The 19,035-nt window shown below is 48.9% G+C and overlaps 8 non-coding genes and 3 pseudogenes across 8 annotated transcripts; all 11 read left to right on the forward strand.

Moving 5' to 3' along the window:
• Positions 1 to 19: 19 nt before the first annotated feature.
• LOC141203716 (U2 spliceosomal RNA) lies at positions 20 to 210 on the forward strand. The gene has a single exon (XR_012274744.1). It is a non-coding gene; the product is annotated as a U2 spliceosomal RNA (small nuclear RNA).
• A 1,115-nt stretch (positions 211 to 1,325) lies between these two features.
• Positions 1,326 to 1,417, forward strand: LOC141203333 (U2 spliceosomal RNA; annotated as a pseudogene).
• Positions 1,418 to 2,206: 789 nt separating this feature from the next.
• On the forward strand, positions 2,207 to 2,391 carry LOC141203219 (U2 spliceosomal RNA). Its single transcript, XR_012274348.1, has one exon. It is a non-coding gene; the product is annotated as a U2 spliceosomal RNA (small nuclear RNA).
• Positions 2,392 to 3,506: 1,115 nt separating this feature from the next.
• Positions 3,507 to 3,697, forward strand: LOC141203717 (U2 spliceosomal RNA). Its single transcript, XR_012274745.1, has one exon. It is a non-coding gene; the product is annotated as a U2 spliceosomal RNA (small nuclear RNA).
• A 1,115-nt stretch (positions 3,698 to 4,812) lies between these two features.
• On the forward strand, positions 4,813 to 4,890 carry LOC141203307 (U2 spliceosomal RNA; annotated as a pseudogene).
• A 5,565-nt stretch (positions 4,891 to 10,455) lies between these two features.
• LOC141203181 (U2 spliceosomal RNA) lies at positions 10,456 to 10,648 on the forward strand. The gene has a single exon (XR_012274316.1). It is a non-coding gene; the product is annotated as a U2 spliceosomal RNA (small nuclear RNA).
• Positions 10,649 to 11,763: 1,115 nt separating this feature from the next.
• Positions 11,764 to 11,954, forward strand: LOC141203718 (U2 spliceosomal RNA). The gene has a single exon (XR_012274746.1). It is a non-coding gene; the product is annotated as a U2 spliceosomal RNA (small nuclear RNA).
• Positions 11,955 to 13,069: 1,115 nt separating this feature from the next.
• On the forward strand, positions 13,070 to 13,260 carry LOC141203719 (U2 spliceosomal RNA). Its single transcript, XR_012274747.1, has one exon. It is a non-coding gene; the product is annotated as a U2 spliceosomal RNA (small nuclear RNA).
• Positions 13,261 to 14,375: 1,115 nt separating this feature from the next.
• LOC141203720 (U2 spliceosomal RNA) lies at positions 14,376 to 14,566 on the forward strand. The gene has a single exon (XR_012274748.1). It is a non-coding gene; the product is annotated as a U2 spliceosomal RNA (small nuclear RNA).
• A 1,115-nt stretch (positions 14,567 to 15,681) lies between these two features.
• Positions 15,682 to 15,872, forward strand: LOC141203721 (U2 spliceosomal RNA). Its single transcript, XR_012274749.1, has one exon. It is a non-coding gene; the product is annotated as a U2 spliceosomal RNA (small nuclear RNA).
• Positions 15,873 to 17,873: 2,001 nt separating this feature from the next.
• On the forward strand, positions 17,874 to 18,054 carry LOC141203274 (U2 spliceosomal RNA; annotated as a pseudogene).
• Positions 18,055 to 19,035: the final 981 nt, after the last annotated feature.

A 19,035-nucleotide genomic window follows, 5' to 3' on the forward strand; every position in this document is an offset into this window, starting at 1 on the left:
TTTGAAACCAATTCTGGTTATCGCTTCTCGGCCTTTTGGCTAAGATCAAGTGTAGTATCTGTTCTTATCAGTTTAATATCTGATACGTCCCCTATCTGGGGACCATATATTAAATGGATTTTTAGAACAGGGAGATGGAAAAAGAGCTTGCTCTGTCCACTCCACGCATTGACCTGGTATTGCAGTATCTCCAGGACCGGTGCACCCCTTCTTTAATGCAGTTTCTAAAATCAGAAAGAATTAAATTCAATGTTTTTTGTTCATTTTGCTTGTTTGTCGGATTTTGGGATGGACTCTTTGGCTTTGCTTTTCTTCTCCTCATTGGATTTTTCATGTTCAAAGTTGCAGAAGCCAGATTACAAGCTCATTTTGGTTCAACTTCAGCAACTGTGCATTGCATTGCCATGTAATGTGATGCAATGCTATCTTTCTAGCTCTCCCTTTTTACTTCCTTTTGGATAAACAGACATATTAGGCAAGCATTTTGGAGCTTTCACCTAAATAACTACAGGTGGTGAGATAAGCTGCACAATATAATTGACCTTTCAGTATATTGTTGCACACACACCATCTATTTAGCAAATGCCCTTGTTATCAACAGCAGCCTTTTAAACTCACCTGAGCTAACAGGTATGTGCGCTGGTTACTCTGCTGCGCTTAAAATTCCTTTTTTGGTTTGCTACAATGCCTTTTCTGAAACGTTGTCTCCTTCTGCTGGAACACTGACTTCTTTCATTTAATGCCTGCAGACTATAAAAGAGAACCCAACCCAAAAAGTTTGGTTGATTAGTCTGTGGCATTCTGTTAAACTGTTGCTTATGGCGGTCTCTGTGAGCTTCTCAGCGACATTCAGCCAGCCAGGTATCCTGCCTGCAGTAGATGGAATGTGGCAATGGAACGCTGGCTGCGCGTGTCATAATAGGCTCTGAGCCTTTATATACCTGTGCACAGCAGCAGCCACCTTCAGTCTGCTGCTGGACAGCCAGCAGCAGCAGCAGCAGGAGAGGTATGTAATCAGGAGCCCTCCTGCTAAGGGTAGACAGCTGCTCGTTCCACCCCACCCCCCGCCTTAATTGGTTCTCCTCCCTTCCAATGGTGTTGAGGCGGGTGGGAACAGCAGGGGGTGAAGGTGCTGTGTTTAAAGAGGTGGAGTTATGCAGATCTAAAACGCGTGGATTGCAGCAGCAGCAAGCCGAAAAGTGCAGGCATGTAAGGGATCTAGAGGTTGACAACATGTCTTCTTAACGGGAGTCCAGGAGCTCATCTCCACAAATGGACTTTTCAGGATCCTTGGGTGGCTCCGTAGTTTGAAACCAATTCTGGTTATCGCTTCTCGGCCTTTTGGCTAAGATCAAGTGTAGTATCTTTTGAAAAGGCGGTTTTGGATGTTGGCCGCCCTAGTAGATTGATACATTATGCACACTGGGGTTTAGGCGCTTGTTAGTACGCCAGGTGGCTAATATAGTCATCTGGTGGAAAGCATGGCCCCCCAGGATCGACGCCATTGGGCCGGGGAAGATCGAAAACCCGAAGTGTGAAGTGCCCCAGGAGTGGTGACCCTGGGGTGCCTTAACTCACTGGGATTGGGAACCCCACTTGAGTTTATGGCACATTTGCACAAGCACTTCAAATTTTCTTTCTTCGCACACACCCTTATTCCGGGCCTTCTGGCCTTAGGATGGGGAATTTTTCAATTCCCGGTCGAAGGTCCGGGCAGTATTATACTGTGAAACCTTCACTATTTATTTAATTTCTTTGTCACTGTGTGTCCACTTATTCACGTGTGTCACGTCCTACTAGGATTTTGTCGGGATGCGGTTCCCTTACGGGTTCCTCTCTTGGCAGGTCTAGGGGGGGAGTGTGTGGCCATCAGGTTCCGCTCCCCCCTGAACCCCCCTGGCTCTCCTCTTTCGGGAGGAGAGCGTTGTTGGCTCCCCTCTTCCGGGAGGGGAGCACAGTCTTTGGCTCCCAGTGCCTTGCTCGGGTGAGAACTCGGGCAGGTGCTGGGGGTAAGATTGGGTCGCCTCTGGCTTCGGCTGGAGGTGGCTTTTTGTCCCTGTTCCTCGCTGTGGCCTTTTGGCTCGGAGGGACGGGGAATGGTTTGGGGGACCCTTCTCCTTTTGGAGAGGGTTTCAAGAAGACCAGCATCCTAGTGCACTTTTTTTGTGGCACTTGTCACTTTTTTAAGCGCACTCGGGTTTTGTACACGAATTCGGGCTTTCGATAAAAAAAAAAAAATCTGTTCTTATCAGTTTAATATCTGATACGTCCCCTATCTGGGGACCATATATTAAATGGATTTTTAGAACAGGGAGATGGAAAAAGAGCTTGCTCTGTCCACTCCACGCATTGACCTGGTATTGCAGTATCTCCAGGATCGGTGCACCCCTTCTTTAATGCAGTTTCTAAAATCAGAAAGAATTGAATTCAATGTTTTTTGTTCATTTTGCTTGTTTGTCGGATTTTGGGATGGACTCTTTGGCTTTGCTTTTCTTCTCCTCATTGGATTTTTCATGTTCAAAGTTGCAGAAGCCAGATTACAAGCTCATTTTGGTTCAACTTCAGCAACTGTGCATTGCATTGCCATGTAATGTGATGCAATGCTATCTTTCTAGCTCTCCCTTTTTACTTCCTTTTGGATAAACAGACATATTAGGCAAGCATTTTGGAGCTTTCACCTAAATAACTACAGGTGGTGAGATAAGCTGCACAATATAATTGACCTTTCAGTATATTGTTGCACACACACCATCTATTTAGCAAATGCCCTTGTTATCAACAGCAGCCTTTTAAACTCACCTGAGCTAACAGGTATGTGCGCTGGTTACTCTGCTGCGCTTAAAATTTCTTTTTTGGTTTGCTACAATGCCTTTTCTGAAACGTTGTCTCCTTCTGCTGGAACACTGACTTCTTTCATTTAATGCCTGCAGACTATAAAAGAGAACCCAACCCAAAAAGTTTGGTTGATTAGTCTGTGGCATTCTGTTAAACTGTTGCTTATGGCGGTCTCTGTGAGCTTCTCAGCGACATTCAGCCAGCCAGGTATCCTGCCTGCAGCAGATGGAATGTGGCAATGGAACGCTGGCTGCGCGTGTCATAATAGGCTCTGAGCCTTTATATACCTGTGCACAGCAGCAGCCACGTTCAGTCTGCTGCTGGACAGCCAGCAGCAGCAGCAGCAGGAGAGGTATGTAATCAGGAGCCCTCCTGCTAAGGGTAGACAGCTGCTCGTTCCACCCCACCCCCCGCCTTAATTGGTTCTCCTCCCTTCCAACGGTGTTGAGGCGGGTGGGAACAGCAGGGGGTGAAGGTGCTGTGTTTAAAGAGGTGGAGTTATGCAGATCTAAAACGCGTGGATTGCAGCAGCAGCAAGCCGAAAAGTGCAGGCATGTAAGGGATCTAGAGGTTGACAACATGTCTTCTTAACGGGAGTCCAGGAGCTCATCTCCACAAATGGACTTTTCAGGATCCTTGGGTGGCTCCGTAGTTTGAAACCAATTCTGGTTATCGCTTCTCGGCCTTTTGGCTAAGATCAAGTGTAGTATCTGTTCTTATCAGTTTAATATCTGATACGTCCCCTATCTGGGGACCATATATTAAATGGATTTTTAGAACAGGGAGATGGAAAAAGAGCTTGCTCTGTCCACTCCACGCATTGACCTGGTATTGCAGTATCTCCAGGACCGGTGCACCCCTTCTTTAATGCAGTTTCTAAAATCAGAAAGAATTGAATTCAATGTTTTTTGTTCATTTTGCTTGTTTGTCGGATTTTGGGATGGACTCTTTGGCTTTGCTTTTCTTCTCCTCATTGGATTTTTCATGTTCAAAGTTGCAGAAGCCAGATTACAAGCTCATTTTGGTTCAACTTCAGCAACTGTGCATTGCATTGCCATGTAATGTGATGCAATGCTATCTTTCTAGCTCTCCCTTTTTACTTCCTTTTGGATAAACAGACATATTAGGCAAGCATTTTGGAGCTTTCACCTAAATAACTACAGGTGGTGAGATAAGCTGCACAATATAATTGACCTTTCAGTATATTGTTGCACACACACCATCTATTTAGCAAATGCCCTTGTTATCAACAGCAGCCTTTTAAACTCACCTGAGCTAACAGGTATGTGCGCTGGTTACTCTGCTGCGCTTAAAATTTCTTTTTTGGTTTGCTACAATGCCTTTTCTGAAACGTTGTCTCCTTCTGCTGGAACACTGACTTCTTTCATTTAATGCCTGCAGACTATAAAAGAGAACCCAACCCAAAAAGTTTGGTTGATTAGTCTGTGGCATTCTGTTAAACTGTTGCTTATGGCGGTCTCTGTGAGCTTCTCAGCGACATTCAGCCAGCCAGGTATCCTGCCTGCAGTAGATGGAATGTGGCAATGGAACGCTGGCTGCGCGTGTCATAATAGGCTCTGAGCCTTTATATACCTGTGCACAGCAGCAGCCACCTTCAGTCTGCTGCTGGACAGCCAGCAGCAGCAGCAGCAGGAGAGGTATGTAATCAGGAGCCCTCCTGCTAAGGGTAGACAGCTGCTCGTTCCACCCCACCCCCCGCCTTAATTGGTTCTCCTCCCTTCCAACGGTGTTGAGGCGGGTGGGAACAGCAGGGGGTGAAGGTGCTGTGTTTAAAGAGGTGGAGTTATGCAGATCTAAAACGCGTGGATTGCAGCAGCAGCAAGCCGAAAAGTGCAGGCATGTAAGGGATCTAGAGGTTGACAACATGTCTTCTTAACGGGAGTCCAGGAGCTCATCTCCACAAATGGACTTTTCAGGATCCTTGGGTGGCTCCGTAGTTTGAAACCAATTCTGGTTATCGCTTCTCGGCCTTTTGGCTAAGATCAAGTGTAGTATCTGTTCTTTTAAGAACACAAGAGCTACGATCTACACTTGACGAGAGCGATCGAACTCGGAAGGAGAAGAGCTTCGGAGCCCAGCTGACATCGGAGAACGAAGGCGGATATCGGTGGGAGGAAGAAGCTCTAAAGAATCCAGAAGAAGACGAAGACTCGGAGAAGAATCGGGCTGTCCTGTGGAATCTTCGAGGAAGAAAATCATCGAGACAAAGACCTTTCGGGGAATTTGTCCAGAACACGACGGGAGAAGAATCTGCATAGCTCCACCCATTCCGGGAAGAGTTCCAGATCCAGCTCCAAGAAGTAACTGCAGGAGGAAAGCCATGGCAAGCGCTGCGAGGAAGGCCGAAAAGAAGAGCCTGGAGCTGGGGACAGCCAGGAGGGCCCAGCCAGGAGCCGATTCTGACCCCAAGGACTCTGCCTCCACGACTGGCCAGCAGAAGGGACCCCAGAAGCCCCGCCACGAAGCTCCAGCCCTGGAGCCATGGATGCGGCAGACGGTGGCCCTGAAGCTGAAGGAAGTGGATGGGAGGGTGCCGGACATGTCCTCGGACGTGTTCTGCCAGAAGATGCTGCTGGATCGAGGCTTCTCCAGGTCGAACACCCTCAGCATCCAGACCTTCTTGACGGGGATCTTCTTCGTCACCTTCGCCACTGTGAACACCTGCAGGAGGTTCTGGGAAATGGTAAGCGCAAAAGGACCGGATAATTCTTTCTCTGCCTTTACAGGTAGCTGCCCTATCCAGAGGGATGAAAGGAGGATCACGGTCTCCATGCACAACCCGCACACCCCAGGCCAAGACATCTGTACCTTCCTGAGACGCTTCTGTTTGGTTGTGAAGGAACCCTCTCACATCCTGAATGGACTCGGCTTCTGGACAGGTAAGTGGTCGGTGACTGTTAGACTTCACAGGGACCTGGCGTACTCAGACGGACTTCGGCACCTGCCCCCGACATTCTCCCTGGGCAACTCCTACGGCCTCATCTATTACCCGGACATGCCGCGGAACTGCAGGAGATGCGGCAAGAACGGCCACGAGATGAAGGACTGCAAGGAGGATGCCTGCAGGATTTGTCGAGTGACGGGACACAGCTCGAAGGACTGCCCGAAGAAGACGTCCTGCAACCTGTGTGGGCTGGCGGCTCATCTGTACAAGGATTGCCCCAGGCGTGAGAGATCCTGGGCATCGGTGGTTGCGACGACCCCAGCTACGGAGGACAAGGCCCCGACGACCAGGCCTGTGAAGGTCAAGGACGCGACGACCAAGGCCCCAGCGGCCAAGGCCGAGACGACCAAGGCCAAAGCGGTCAAGGAGTCGGTGGCCAAAGCCCCAGCGACGGTCCCAGCAGCTCCGAAGCAGAAGAAAAAGTCAAAGGAGGGTAAGAGTTCTGTCACCCCTCTCTCGATCCCTCCCCCTGCCACCCCCGTCCAACCCCCCCCCCACCCCGGCCACCCCTGCTGAGGATTCCACTTCCTCTTCCTCCTTCCCCTACTCCTCAGCAGGTGTCCTTTCCCCTGCCCCGGCAGCCACTCTCCCTCCCCAGACCATGGTAGCGGTGGAATTAACCTTTCCTCCACCCGCCGCTATCTATTCCGAGGAGGATTTTCCCCTTCTTGTCTCCCCAGTTCCAACCCGGGGAAAGAGGAAGGTGGAGGACAGCCCTGCTACTGAATCCTCCAAAAAGAAGATTCTGGATTTCGTAGGCGAAAAGGAGGATACCCTCCCTGAGCCAGAAGAGATGGAGCACATGGTTGAGACCCTGGTGGCCGAGCCAGAAGAGGAGGAACTGGTGGTCGCCGAGATCGAGGCCGCACTGCTTGACCAGATGGAGGAAGAGGGCCTGCTGGTGATCCCGTCACCAGCAGTCAACACCGACGAGGGACCACCCGACCGGAGTGGTAACTAAGGTGTATTGCCTGCGCTAACTTTTTCTTTTTTCCCTACATGATGGCTAATATTAACTTATTTTCCATTAATGTCAGGAGCATCAAGGACAAGTTCAGACGTCAGACTATTTATGCCTTCCTTACTTCCCAGTTGTGTGATGTTTATATGTTGCAGGAATGTTCCCTTCCCTCCTCTAGGTCCTTCAAACATCTGGCCAGGGAGTGGTCCCACGGTCCATCCTACTGGTCCGGTGGGGGTGACTGCAAGTCTGCGGGGGTCGCAATTCTGATCAGGGGGGGCGCATTCACGCTTGAGTCCGTCCAGGAGCTCATCTGCGGCAGGGCTCTTGTTGTAGATGGCAACTGGGCGGGAGAACCTGTCAGGTTCATCAACGTGTATGCGTCCCCACTGAAGAATGAGCGTTTGGAGCTTTTCCAGACCCTGCGGCTTCAGCTTGCCACCACCAGGACCTTAGTGATGGCCGGGGATTTCAACTGCCCCATCGAGGAGGACGGTCGTAGTTCTGGCACATCTGCCAAGTTGGACATCACGTCCAAGCTGCTCATCGAGATGGTAACCGAGGCCTCTCTTCAGGACGTGGTGGGCTCCATGGGGAGAGGCTCCACGAACTATTCGTGGAGCCGACCCGATGGCTCACTCCGCTCCAGGATTGACTTTGTGTTCACCTCTCGGGCAGTCAGGCAGAGTAGGCACTCGATGGTCTCCTGCTTCTTCTCTGACCACAGAGCCATTCACTTACAAGGTGTCCTCGGCGACGGTTTTCCGTCCGGCCCCGGCTCCTGGAAGCTGAATTGTGCTCTGCTGGCTCAGGATGAAGTCGTGGAGGAGCTGAGAGCAGCCTACGCAATGTGGCAGTCCTACAAGGGTAGCTTCCAAACAGTCTCTGATTGGTGGGAATATGTTAAACTTGAGTTTCGCTGTTTCTTTCAGGCCAAGGGTCGACAACAGGCGTGTGAGAAGAGGAGGGACTTCAGAGGGCTGCAGCGCGAGCTGCGGTCGCTGCAGGACCTTCTTCACTGCGGCTGGGACGTGAGGGAGGAGCTGGAGGAGACCAAGAAGAGCCTGAAAAGGCACTTTGAGGAGGAGTCCAAGCGAATCATCTTCCGTTCCAAAGTGGAGAATCTGGAGAAGGGTGAGAAATGTAACTCATTCTTTTTCAGGAAACTTCATGCCGGTCACACGCCCCTGAACGAGCTGCGAGACGAGAGCGTAAACATGCGACGTGGGAAGGAGGACGTGATGAGGGTCGTCAGCGACTTCTACAGCGAACTCTACTCCCACAAGACTACCGACCCCGACGCTGCTGATAAGTTCCTGTCAGGTATCACTAACCATCTTGATCCTGCAGGCACGGCAGCCTTGGACAAACCTCTGATGGTGGGCGAATTGCTCTCTGCCGCTAAATCCTTTAGGACCGGCAGGACCCCGGGCAGTGATGGTCTTCCAGCGGAGCTCTATGTAGCGCTGGGAGACCTCATCTGTCCGGACCTGTTGGACCTGTACGAGGAGATGGTGGTGGAGGGTAGAATGCCTCCATCTTTGAGGGAAGGAATGGTCACGATCCTGTACAAGCGGAAGGGAGAGAGGTGCGACCTGAGGAATTGGCGTCCCATCACTCTGCTCAACGTGGACTACAAGATCCTGGCCAAGACGATGGCGACACGACTTAAGACGGTCATCGGACGGATCATCCACCCGGACCAGACCTGCGGCATCCCTGGACGTCGCATCGCAGACAGCCTCGCTCTCGTGCGGGACACAGTCGAGTACATCAAGGTCCGCCGCGCACACGCGGCCCTGGTCTCCTTGGATCAGGAGAAGGCCTTCGACCGGGTTTCCCACGAGTTCATGGGCCGAGCTCTGCACCAGTTAGGTTTGGGTAACATGTTTTGTTCGTATGTCCGTCTGATGTATTTTGATATCCACAGCTCGGTGTTGGTGAACGGCTGGAAGACTGACCCCTTCCCTGTCCTCTCTGGGGTCAGACAAGGCTGCCCTCTATCACCTCTTCTTTCTGTTTGTGTTATAGAACTCTTCGCAGAGGCTATCCGGCAGAATGGAGAGATCAGAGGGATCACCGCACCGGGTCCGGGACGACACGAGGTCAAGTGCTCGCTCTACATGGACGACGTCACCGTCTTCTGCGCTGATCGTGGTTCAGTCGACGCCCTCGTCCAGACGTGTGAGAGGTTCGGCCGGGCTTCAGGGGCCAAAGTCAACTGCAGGAAGTCGGAAGCCATGCTCTTCGGGGATTGGCAGCCGGCCTCCTCCGCCCCCTTCCCCTTCAACATTCAACCGGATTTCCTCAAGGTGCTGGGAGTCTGGTTCGGGAAGGAAGGAGCGGCCCTCAAGTCCTGGCAAGAACGCTTGGCCAAGGTGAAGCAACGGATCGGACTCTGGAGCCTCAGACACCTCACTTGTGAGGGTAAGGCACTCATCCTGCGTAATGAGGTCCTGCCCGTCTTGCAGTACACGGCGCAGGCCTGGCCCCCACACGTCACTGTGTGCAGGGCCATTACCAGGACAGTGTTTCACTTTGTCTGGGGATCCAAGATGGACAGAGTCAGGCGGGCCGTCATGTACAAGGAGCCTCGCAAGGGTGGGAAGGGCGTTCCAGATATCCCCACCCTCCTGCGATCCTCTTTTGTGTGTGATTGTGTCCGCCGGACTTTGCAAGTCAAGAATGGCTCCGCGGGCAGGTCCATGTCTCGCTTCTTCCTGCTTCCTCTTTGGAGGCGACTCGGCTGGGACAAGTGGGACAGCTCCTTCCCCTACAACTGGACGACGCCATGGTTCTACGGAGACGTCGTTCGATTTGTGGGGGAGCATCAACTGGAGGGACTCAAGCCCGACTTGTGGAAGCCCAAAACTATCCACAAGCTAATCAGAGCCAAGGATGACGTGGAGAACATCACAGGACTTCACCAGGACACGCTGGAGACTGTGTGGACAAATGTGTCATCTGACAGGCTGACCAACGGGCACAAGGACTTGTCGTGGATGGCGATTCAGGGCGGACTGCCCGTCCGGTCATTCATGCATGCCCGGAACCTGTGCAAGACCCGGTACTGCCCAAGGTGCCCCTTCGTGGAGGAAACATCTTTGCACACTTTTTGGGACTGCGGATTTGCACAGCGCCTATTGACTGCACTTGAGGACGACCTGAGGAACTCTGTCCCCAGGGCGAGCCTATCGCACCATTCTGTGCTTTACGGACTCTTCCCTGGGGTTCATACCGTCGGAGCCATCCAGGAGGCTTGGCGCCTTATGAACTGCTTCAAGGATGCCGTTTGGGTCGCCAGGAACCGGCTCATCTTGAGGAGGGAGAGGATGTCCATCCAGGACTGCCGCAGGCTGATGCACAGCCTGCTCAGAGACTATTCCATCATGGACGGTCCGGAGGACGAGGACGAGGACTAAACCCCTCCTCCCCCTCTCCCCTTATGTGTCTTGTCTTTCAATAAAGCTTCGGGCCTGTGATTTTCCCCTCCCCATCCCCTTTTTCCCAATCCCCATCCCTTATCACGGTTCGTCGTACTGTATTGATTGACATGCTTTTTCTTTCAGATTGAGTGTTTTGTGTAGCATAGGGGTGTGATGTGTCTAGTTAGTGCGTCGTATCCTCATGCTATGTAAATATGATGTAGAATTCTGTGTGTACTGGGCTGCGGCACTGTACACTGTCTGTTAACTTATTTTTTGTGCTAATAAAAGATATATTCAATCAAAAAATCTGTTCTTATCAGTTTAATATCTGATACGTCCCCTATCTGGGGACCATATATTAAATGGATTTTTAGAACAGGGAGATGGAAAAAGAGCTTGCTCTGTCCACTCCACGCATTGACCTGGTATTGCAGTATCTCCAGGACCGGTGCACCCCTTCTTTAATGCAGTTTCTAAAATCAGAAAGAATTGAATTCAATGTTTTTTGTTCATTTTGCTTGTTTGTCGGATTTTGGGATGGACTCTTTGGCTTTGCTTTTCTTCTCCTCATTGGATTTTTCATGTTCAAAGTTGCAGAAGCCAGATTACAAGCTCATTTTGGTTCAACTTCAGCAACTGTGCATTGCATTGCCATGTAATGTGATGCAATGCTATCTTTCTAGCTCTCCCTTTTTACTTCCTTTTGGATAAACAGACATATTAGGCAAGCATTTTGGAGCTTTCACCTAAATAACTACAGGTGGTGAGATAAGCTGCACAATATAATTGACCTTTCAGTATATTGTTGCACACACACCATCTATTTAGCAAATGCCCTTGTTATCAACAGCAGCCTTTTAAACTCACCTGAGCTAACAGGTATGTGCGCTGGTTACTCTGCTGCGCTTAAAATTTCTTTTTTGGTTTGCTACAATGCCTTTTCTGAAACGTTGTCTCCTTCTGCTGGAACACTGACTTCTTTCATTTAATGCCTGCAGACTATAAAAGAGAACCCAACCCAAAAAGTTTGGTTGATTAGTCTGTGGCATTCTGTTAAACTGTTGCTTATGGCGGTCTCTGTGAGCTTCTCAGCGACATTCAGCCAGCCAGGTATCCTGCCTGCAGTAGATGGAATGTGGCAATGGAACGCTGGCTGCGCGTGTCATAATAGGCTCTGAGCCTTTATATACCTGTGCACAGCAGCAGCCACCTTCAGTCTGCTGCTGGACAGCCAGCAGCAGCAGCAGCAGGAGAGGTATGTAATCAGGAGCCCTCCTGCTAAGGGTAGACAGCTGCTCGTTCCACCCCACCCCCCGCCTTAATTGGTTCTCCTCCCTTCCAACGGTGTTGAGGCGGGTGGGAACAGCAGGGGGTGAAGGTGCTGTGTTTAAAGAGGTGGAGTTATGCAGATCTAAAACGCGTGGATTGCAGCAGCAGCAAGCCGAAAAGTGCAGGCATGTAAGGGATCTAGAGGTTGACAACATGTCTTCTTAACGGGAGTCCAGGAGCTCATCTCCACAAATGGACTTTTCAGGATCCTTGGGTGGCTCCGTAGTTTGAAACCAATTCTGGTTATCGCTTCTCGGCCTTTTGGCTAAGATCAAGTGTAGTATCTGTTCTTATCAGTTTAATATCTGATACGTCCCCTATCTGGGGACCATATATTAAATGGATTTTTAGAACAGGGAGATGGAAAAAGAGCTTGCTCTGTCCACTCCACGCATTGACCTGGTATTGCAGTATCTCCAGGACCGGTGCACCCCTTCTTTAATGCAGTTTCTAAAATCAGAAAGAATTGAATTCAATGTTTTTTGTTCATTTTGCTTGTTTGTCGGATTTTGGGATGGACTCTTTGGCTTTGCTTTTCTTCTCCTCATTGGATTTTTCATGTTCAAAGTTGCAGAAGCCAGATTACAAGCTCATTTTGGTTCAACTTCAGCAACTGTGCATTGCATTGCCATGTAATGTGATGCAATGCTATCTTTCTAGCTCTCCCTTTTTACTTCCTTTTGGATAAACAGACATATTAGGCAAGCATTTTGGAGCTTTCACCTAAATAACTACAGGTGGTGAGATAAGCTGCACAATATAATTGACCTTTCAGTATATTGTTGCACACACACCATCTATTTAGCAAATGCCCTTGTTATCAACAGCAGCCTTTTAAACTCACCTGAGCTAACAGGTATGTGCGCTGGTTACTCTGCTGCGCTTAAAATTTCTTTTTTGGTTTGCTACAATGCCTTTTCTGAAACGTTGTCTCCTTCTGCTGGAACACTGACTTCTTTCATTTAATGCCTGCAGACTATAAAAGAGAACCCAACCCAAAAAGTTTGGTTGATTAGTCTGTGGCATTCTGTTAAACTGTTGCTTATGGCGGTCTCTGTGAGCTTCTCAGCGACATTCAGCCAGCCAGGTATCCTGCCTGCAGTAGATGGAATGTGGCAATGGAACGCTGGCTGCGCGTGTCATAATAGGCTCTGAGCCTTTATATACCTGTGCACAGCAGCAGCCACCTTCAGTCTGCTGCTGGACAGCCAGCAGCAGCAGCAGCAGGAGAGGTATGTAATCAGGAACCCTCCTGCTAAGGGTAGACAGCTGCTCGTTCCACCCCACCCCCCGCCTTAATTGGTTCTCCTCCCTTCCAACGGTGTTGAGGCGGGTGGGAACAGCAGGGGGTGAAGGTGCTGTGTTTAAAGAGGTGGAGTTATGCAGATCTAAAACGCGTGGATTGCAGCAGCAGCAAGCCGAAAAGTGCAGGCATGTAAGGGATCTAGAGGTTGACAACATGTCTTCTTAACGGGAGTCCAGGAGCTCATCTCCACAAATGGACTTTTCAGGATCCTTGGGTGGCTCCGTAGTTTGAAACCAATTCTGGTTATCGCTTCTCGGCCTTTTGGCTAAGATCAAGTGTAGTATCTGTTCTTATCAGTTTAATATCTGATACGTCCCCTATCTGGGGACCATATATTAAATGGATTTTTAGAACAGGGAGATGGAAAAAGAGCTTGCTCTGTCCACTCCACGCATTGACCTGGTATTGCAGTATCTCCAGGACCGGTGCACCCCTTCTTTAATGCAGTTTCTAAAATCAGAAAGAATTGATTTCAATGTTTTTTGTTCATTTTGCTTGTTTGTCGGATTTTGGGATGGACTCTTTGGCTTTGCTTTTCTTCTCCTCATTGGATTTTTCATGTTCAAAGTTGCAGAAGCCAGATTACAAGCTCATTTTGGTTCAACTTCAGCAACTGTGCATTGCATTGCCATGTAATGTGATGCAATGCTATCTTTCTAGCTCTCCCTTTTTACTTCCTTTTGGATAAACAGACATATTAGGCAAGCATTTTGGAGCTTTCACCTAAATAACTACAGGTGGTGAGATAAGCTGCACAATATAATTGACCTTTCAGTATATTGTTGCACACACACCATCTATTTAGCAAATGCCCTTGTTATCAACAGCAGCCTTTTAAACTCACCTGAGCTAACAGGTATGTGCGCTGGTTACTCTGCTGCGCTTAAAATTTCTTTTTTGGTTTGCTACAATGCCTTTTCTGAAACGTTGTCTCCTTCTGCTGGAACACTGACTTCTTTCATTTAATGCCTGCAGACTATAAAAGAGAACCCAACCCAAAAAGTTTGGTTGATTAGTCTGTGGCATTCTGTTAAACTGTTGCTTATGGCGGTCTCTGTGAGCTTCTCAGCGACATTCAGCCAGCCAGGTATCCTGCCTGCAGTAGATGGAATGTGGCAATGGAACGCTGGCTGCGCGTGTCATAATAGGCTCTGAGCCTTTATATACCTGTGCACAGCAGCAGCCACCTTCAGTCTGCTGCTGGACAGCCAGCAGCAGCAGCAGCAGGAGAGGTATGTAATCAGGAGCCCTCCTGCTAAGGGTAGACAGCTGCTCGTTCCACCCCACCCCCCGCCTTAATTGGTTCTCCTCCCTTCCAACGGTGTTGAGGCGGGTGGGAACAGCAGGGGGTGAAGGTGCTGTGTTTAAAGAGGTGGAGTTATGCAGATCTAAAACGCGTGGATTGCAGCAGCAGCAAGCCGAAAAGTGCAGGCATGTAAGGGATCTAGAGGTTGACAACATGTCTTCTTAACGGGAGTCCAGGAGCTCATCTCCACAAATGGACTTTTCAGGATCCTTGGGTGGCTCCGTAGTTTGAAACCAATTCTGGTTATCGCTTCTCGGCCTTTTGGCTAAGATCAAGTGTAGTATCTGTTCTTATCAGTTTAATATCTGATACGTCCCCTATCTGGGGACCATATATTAAATGGATTTTTAGAACAGGGAGATGGAAAAAGAGCTTGCTCTGTCCACTCCACGCATTGACCTGGTATTGCAGTATCTCCAGGACCGGTGCACCCCTTCTTTAATGCAGTTTCTAAAATCAGAAAGAATTGAATTCAATGTTTTTTGTTCATTTTGCTTGTTTGTCGGATTTTGGGATGGACTCTTTGGCTTTGCTTTTCTTCTCCTCATTGGATTTTTCATGTTCAAAGTTGCAGAAGCCAGATTACAAGCTCATTTTGGTTCAACTTCAGCAACTGTGCATTGCATTGCCATGTAATGTGATGCAATGCTATCTTTCTAGCTCTCCCTTTTTACTTCCTTTTGGATAAACAGACATATTAGGCAAGCATTTTGGAGCTTTCACCTAAATAACTACAGGTGGTGAGATAAGCTGCACAATATAATTGACCTTTCAGTATATCGTTGCACACACACCATCTATTTAGCAAATGCCCTTGTTATCAACAGCAGCCTTTTAAACTCACCTGAGCTAACAGGTATGTGCGCTGGTTACTCTGCTGCGCTTAAAATTTCTTTTTTGGTTTGCTACAATGCCTTTTCTGAAACGTTGTCTCCTTCTGCTGGAACACTGACTTCTTTCATTTAATGCCTGCAGACTATAAAAGAGAACCCAACCCAAAAAGTTTGGTTGATTAGTCTGTGGCATTCTGTTAAACTGTTGCTTATGGCGGTCTCTGTGAGCTTCTCAGCGACATTCAGCCAGCCAGGTATCCTGCCTGCAGTAGATGGAATGTGGCAATGGAACGCTGGCTGCGCGTGTCATAATAGGCTCTGAGCCTTTATATACCTGTGCACAGCAGCAGCCACCTTCAGTCTGCTGCTGGACAGCCAGCAGCAGCAGCAGCAGGAGAGGTATGTAATCAGGAGCCCTCCTGCTAAGGGTAGACAGCTGCTCGTTCCACCCCACCCCCCGCCTTAATTGGTTCTCCTCCCTTCCAACGGTGTTGAGGCGGGTGGGAACAGCAGGGGGTGAAGGTGCTGTGTTTAAAGAGGTGGAGTTATGCAGATCTAAAACGCGTGGATTGCAGCAGCAGCAAGCCGAAAAGTGCAGGCATGTAAGGGATCTAGAGGTTGACAACATGTCTTCTTAACGGGAGTCCAGGAGCTCATCTCCACAAATGGACTTTTCAGGATCCTTGGGTGGCTCCGTAGTTTGAAACCAATTCTGGTTATCGCTTCTCGGCCTTTTGGCTAAGATCAAGTGTAGTATCTGTTCTTATCAGTTTAATATCTGATACGTCCCCTATCTGGGGACCATATATTAAATGGATTTTTAGAACAGGGAGATGGAAAAAGAGCTTGCTCTGTCCACTCCACGCATTGACCTGGTATTGCAGTATCTCCAGGACCGGTGCACCCCTTCTTTAATGCAGTTTCTAAAATCAGAAAGAATTGAATTCAATGTTTTTTGTTCATTTTGCTTGTTTGTCGGATTTTGGGATGGACTCTTTGGCTTTGCTTTTCTTCTCCTCATTGGATTTTTCATGTTCAAAGTTGCAGAAGCCAGATTACAAGCTCATTTTGGTTCAACTTCAGCAACTGTGCATTGCATTGCCATGTAATGTGATGCAATGCTATCTTTCTAGCTCTCCCTTTTTACTTCCTTTTGGATAAACAGACATATTAGGCAAGCATTTTGGAGCTTTCACCTAAATAACTACAGGTGATGAGATAAGCTGCACAATATAATTGACCTTTCAGTATATTGTTGCACACACACCATCTATTTAGCAAATGCCCTTGTAATCAACAGCAGCCTTTTAAACTCACCTGAGCTAACAGGTATGTGCGCTGGTTACTCTGCTGCGCTTAAAATTTCTTTTTTGGTTTGCTACAATGCCTTTTCTGAAACGTTGTCTCCTTCTGCTGGAACACTGACTTCTTTCATTTAATGCCTGCAGACTATAAAAGAGAACCCAACCCAAAAAGTTTGGTTGATTAGTCTGTGGCATTCTGTTAAACTGTTGCTTATGGCGGTCTCTGTGAGCTTCTCAGCGACATTCAGCCAGCCAGGTATCCTGCCTGCAGTAGATGGAATGTGGCAATGGAACGCTGGCTGCGCGTGTCATAATAGGCTCTGAGCCTTTATATACCTGTGCACAGCAGCAGCCACCTTCAGTCTGCTGCTGGACAGCCAGCAGCAGCAGCAGCAGGAGAGGTATGTAATCAGGAGCCCTCCTGCTAAGGGTAGACAGCTGCTCGTTCCACCCCACCCCCCGCCTTAATTGGTTCTCCTCCCTTCCAACGGTGTTGAGGCGGGTGGGAACAGCAGGGGGTGAAGGTGCTGTGTTTAAAGAGGTGGAGTTATGCAGATCTAAAACGCGTGGATTGCAGCAGCAGCAAGCCGAAAAGTGCAGGCATGTAAGGGATCTAGAGGTTGACAACATGTCTTCTTAACGGGAGTCCAGGAGCTCATCTCCACAAATGGACTTTTCAGGATCCTTGGGTGGCTCCGTAGTTTGAAACCAATTCTGGTTATCGCTTCTCGGCCTTTTGGCTAAGATCAAGTGTAGTGTCTTTCGAAAAGGCGGTTTTGGATGTTGGCCGCCCTAGTAGATTGATACATTATGCACACTGGGGTTTAGGCGCTTGTTAGTACGCCAGGTGGCTAATATAGTCATCTGGTGGAAAGCATGGCCCCCCAGGATCGACGCCATTGGGCCGGGGAAGATCGAAAGCCCGAAGTGTGAAGTGCCCCAGGAGTGGTGACCCTGGGGTGCCTTAACTCACTGGGATTGGGAACCCCACTTGAGTTTATGGCACATTTGCACAAGCACTTCAAATTTTCTTTCTTCGCACACACCCTTATTTCGGGCCTTCTGGCCTTAGGATGGGGAATTTTTCAATTCCCGGTCGAAGGTCCGGGCAGTATTATACTGTGAAACCTTCACTATTTATTTAATTTCTTTGTCACTGTGTGTCCACTTATTCACGTGTGTCACGTCCTACTAGGATTTTGTCGGGATGCGGTTCCCTTACGGGTTCCTCTCTTGGCAGGTCTAGGGGGGGAGTGTGTGGCCATCAGGTTCCGCTCCCCCCTGAACCCCCCTGGCTCTCCTCTTTTGGGAGGAGAGCGTTGTTGGCTCCCCTCTTCCGGGAGGGGAGCACAGTCTTTGGCTCCCAGTGCCTTGCTCGGGTGAGAACTCGGGCAGGTGCTGGGGGTAAGATTGGGTCGCCTCTGGCTTCGGCTGGAGGTGGCTTTTTGTCCCTGTTCCTCGCTGTGGCCTTTTGGCTCGGAGGGACGGGGAATGGTTTGGGGGACCCTTCTCCTTTTGGAGAGGGTTTCAAGAAGACCAGCATCCTAGTGCACTTTTTTTGTGGCACTTGTCACTTTTTTAAGCGCACTCGGGTTTTGTACACGAATTCGGGCTTTCAAAAAAAAAAAAAAAAATCTGTTCTTATCAGTTTAATATCTGATACGTCCCCTATCTGGGGACCATATATTAAATGGATTTTTAGAACAGGGAGATGGAAAAAGAGCTTGCTCTGTCCACTCCACGCATTGACCTGGTATTGCAGTATCTCCAGGACCGGTGCACCCCTTCTTTAATGCAGTTTCTAAAATCAGAAAGAATTGAATTCAATGTTTTTTGTTCATTTTGCTTGTTTGTCGGATTTTGGGATGGACTCTTTGGCTTTGCTTTTCTTCTCCTCATTGGATTTTTCATGTTCAAAGTTGCAGAAGCCAGATTACAAGCTCATTTTGGTTCAACTTCAGCAACTGTGCATTGCATTGCCATGTAATGTGATGCAATGCTATCTTTCTAGCTCTCCCTTTTTACTTCCTTTTGGATAAACAGACATATTAGGCAAGCATTTTGGAGCTTTCACCTAAATAACTACAGGTGGTGAGATAAGCTGCACAATATAATTTACCTTTCAGTATATTGTTGCACACACACCATCTATTTAGCAAATGCCCTTGTTATCAACAGCAGCCTTTTAAACTCACCTGAGCTAACAGGTATGTGCGCTGGTTACTCTGCTGCGCTTAAAATTTCTTTTTTGGTTTGCTACAATGCCTTTTCTGAAACGTTGTCTCCTTCTGCTGGAACACTGACTTCTTTCATTTAATGCCTGCAGACTATAAAAGAGAACCCAACCCAAAAAGTTTGGTTGATTAGTCTGTGGCATTCTGTTAAACTGTTGCTTATGGCGGTCTCTGTGAGCTTCTCAGCGACATTCAGCCAGCCAGGTATCCTGCTTGCAGTAGATGGAATGTGGCAATGGAACGCTGGCTGCGCGTGTCATAATAGGCTCTGAGCCTTTATATACCTGTGCACAGCAGCAGCCACCTTCAGTCTGCTGCTGGACAGCCAGCAGCAGCAGCAGCAGGAGAGGTATGTAATCAGGAGCCCTCCTGCTAAGGGTAGACAGCTGCTCGTTCCACCCCACCCCCCGCCTTAATTGGTTCTCCTCCCTTCCAACGGTGTTGAGGCGGGTGGGAACAGCAGGGGGTGAAGGTGCTGTGTTTAAAGAGGTGGAGTTATGCAGATCTAAAACGCGTGGATTGCAGCAGCAGCAA

Source organism: Phyllobates terribilis, unplaced genomic scaffold (assembly GCF_046119375.1).
Source record: "Phyllobates terribilis strain yellow unplaced genomic scaffold, ASM4611937v1 Scaffold_124__1_contigs__length_5142088, whole genome shotgun sequence".
Taxonomy (NCBI): domain Eukaryota; kingdom Metazoa; phylum Chordata; class Amphibia; order Anura; family Dendrobatidae; genus Phyllobates; species Phyllobates terribilis.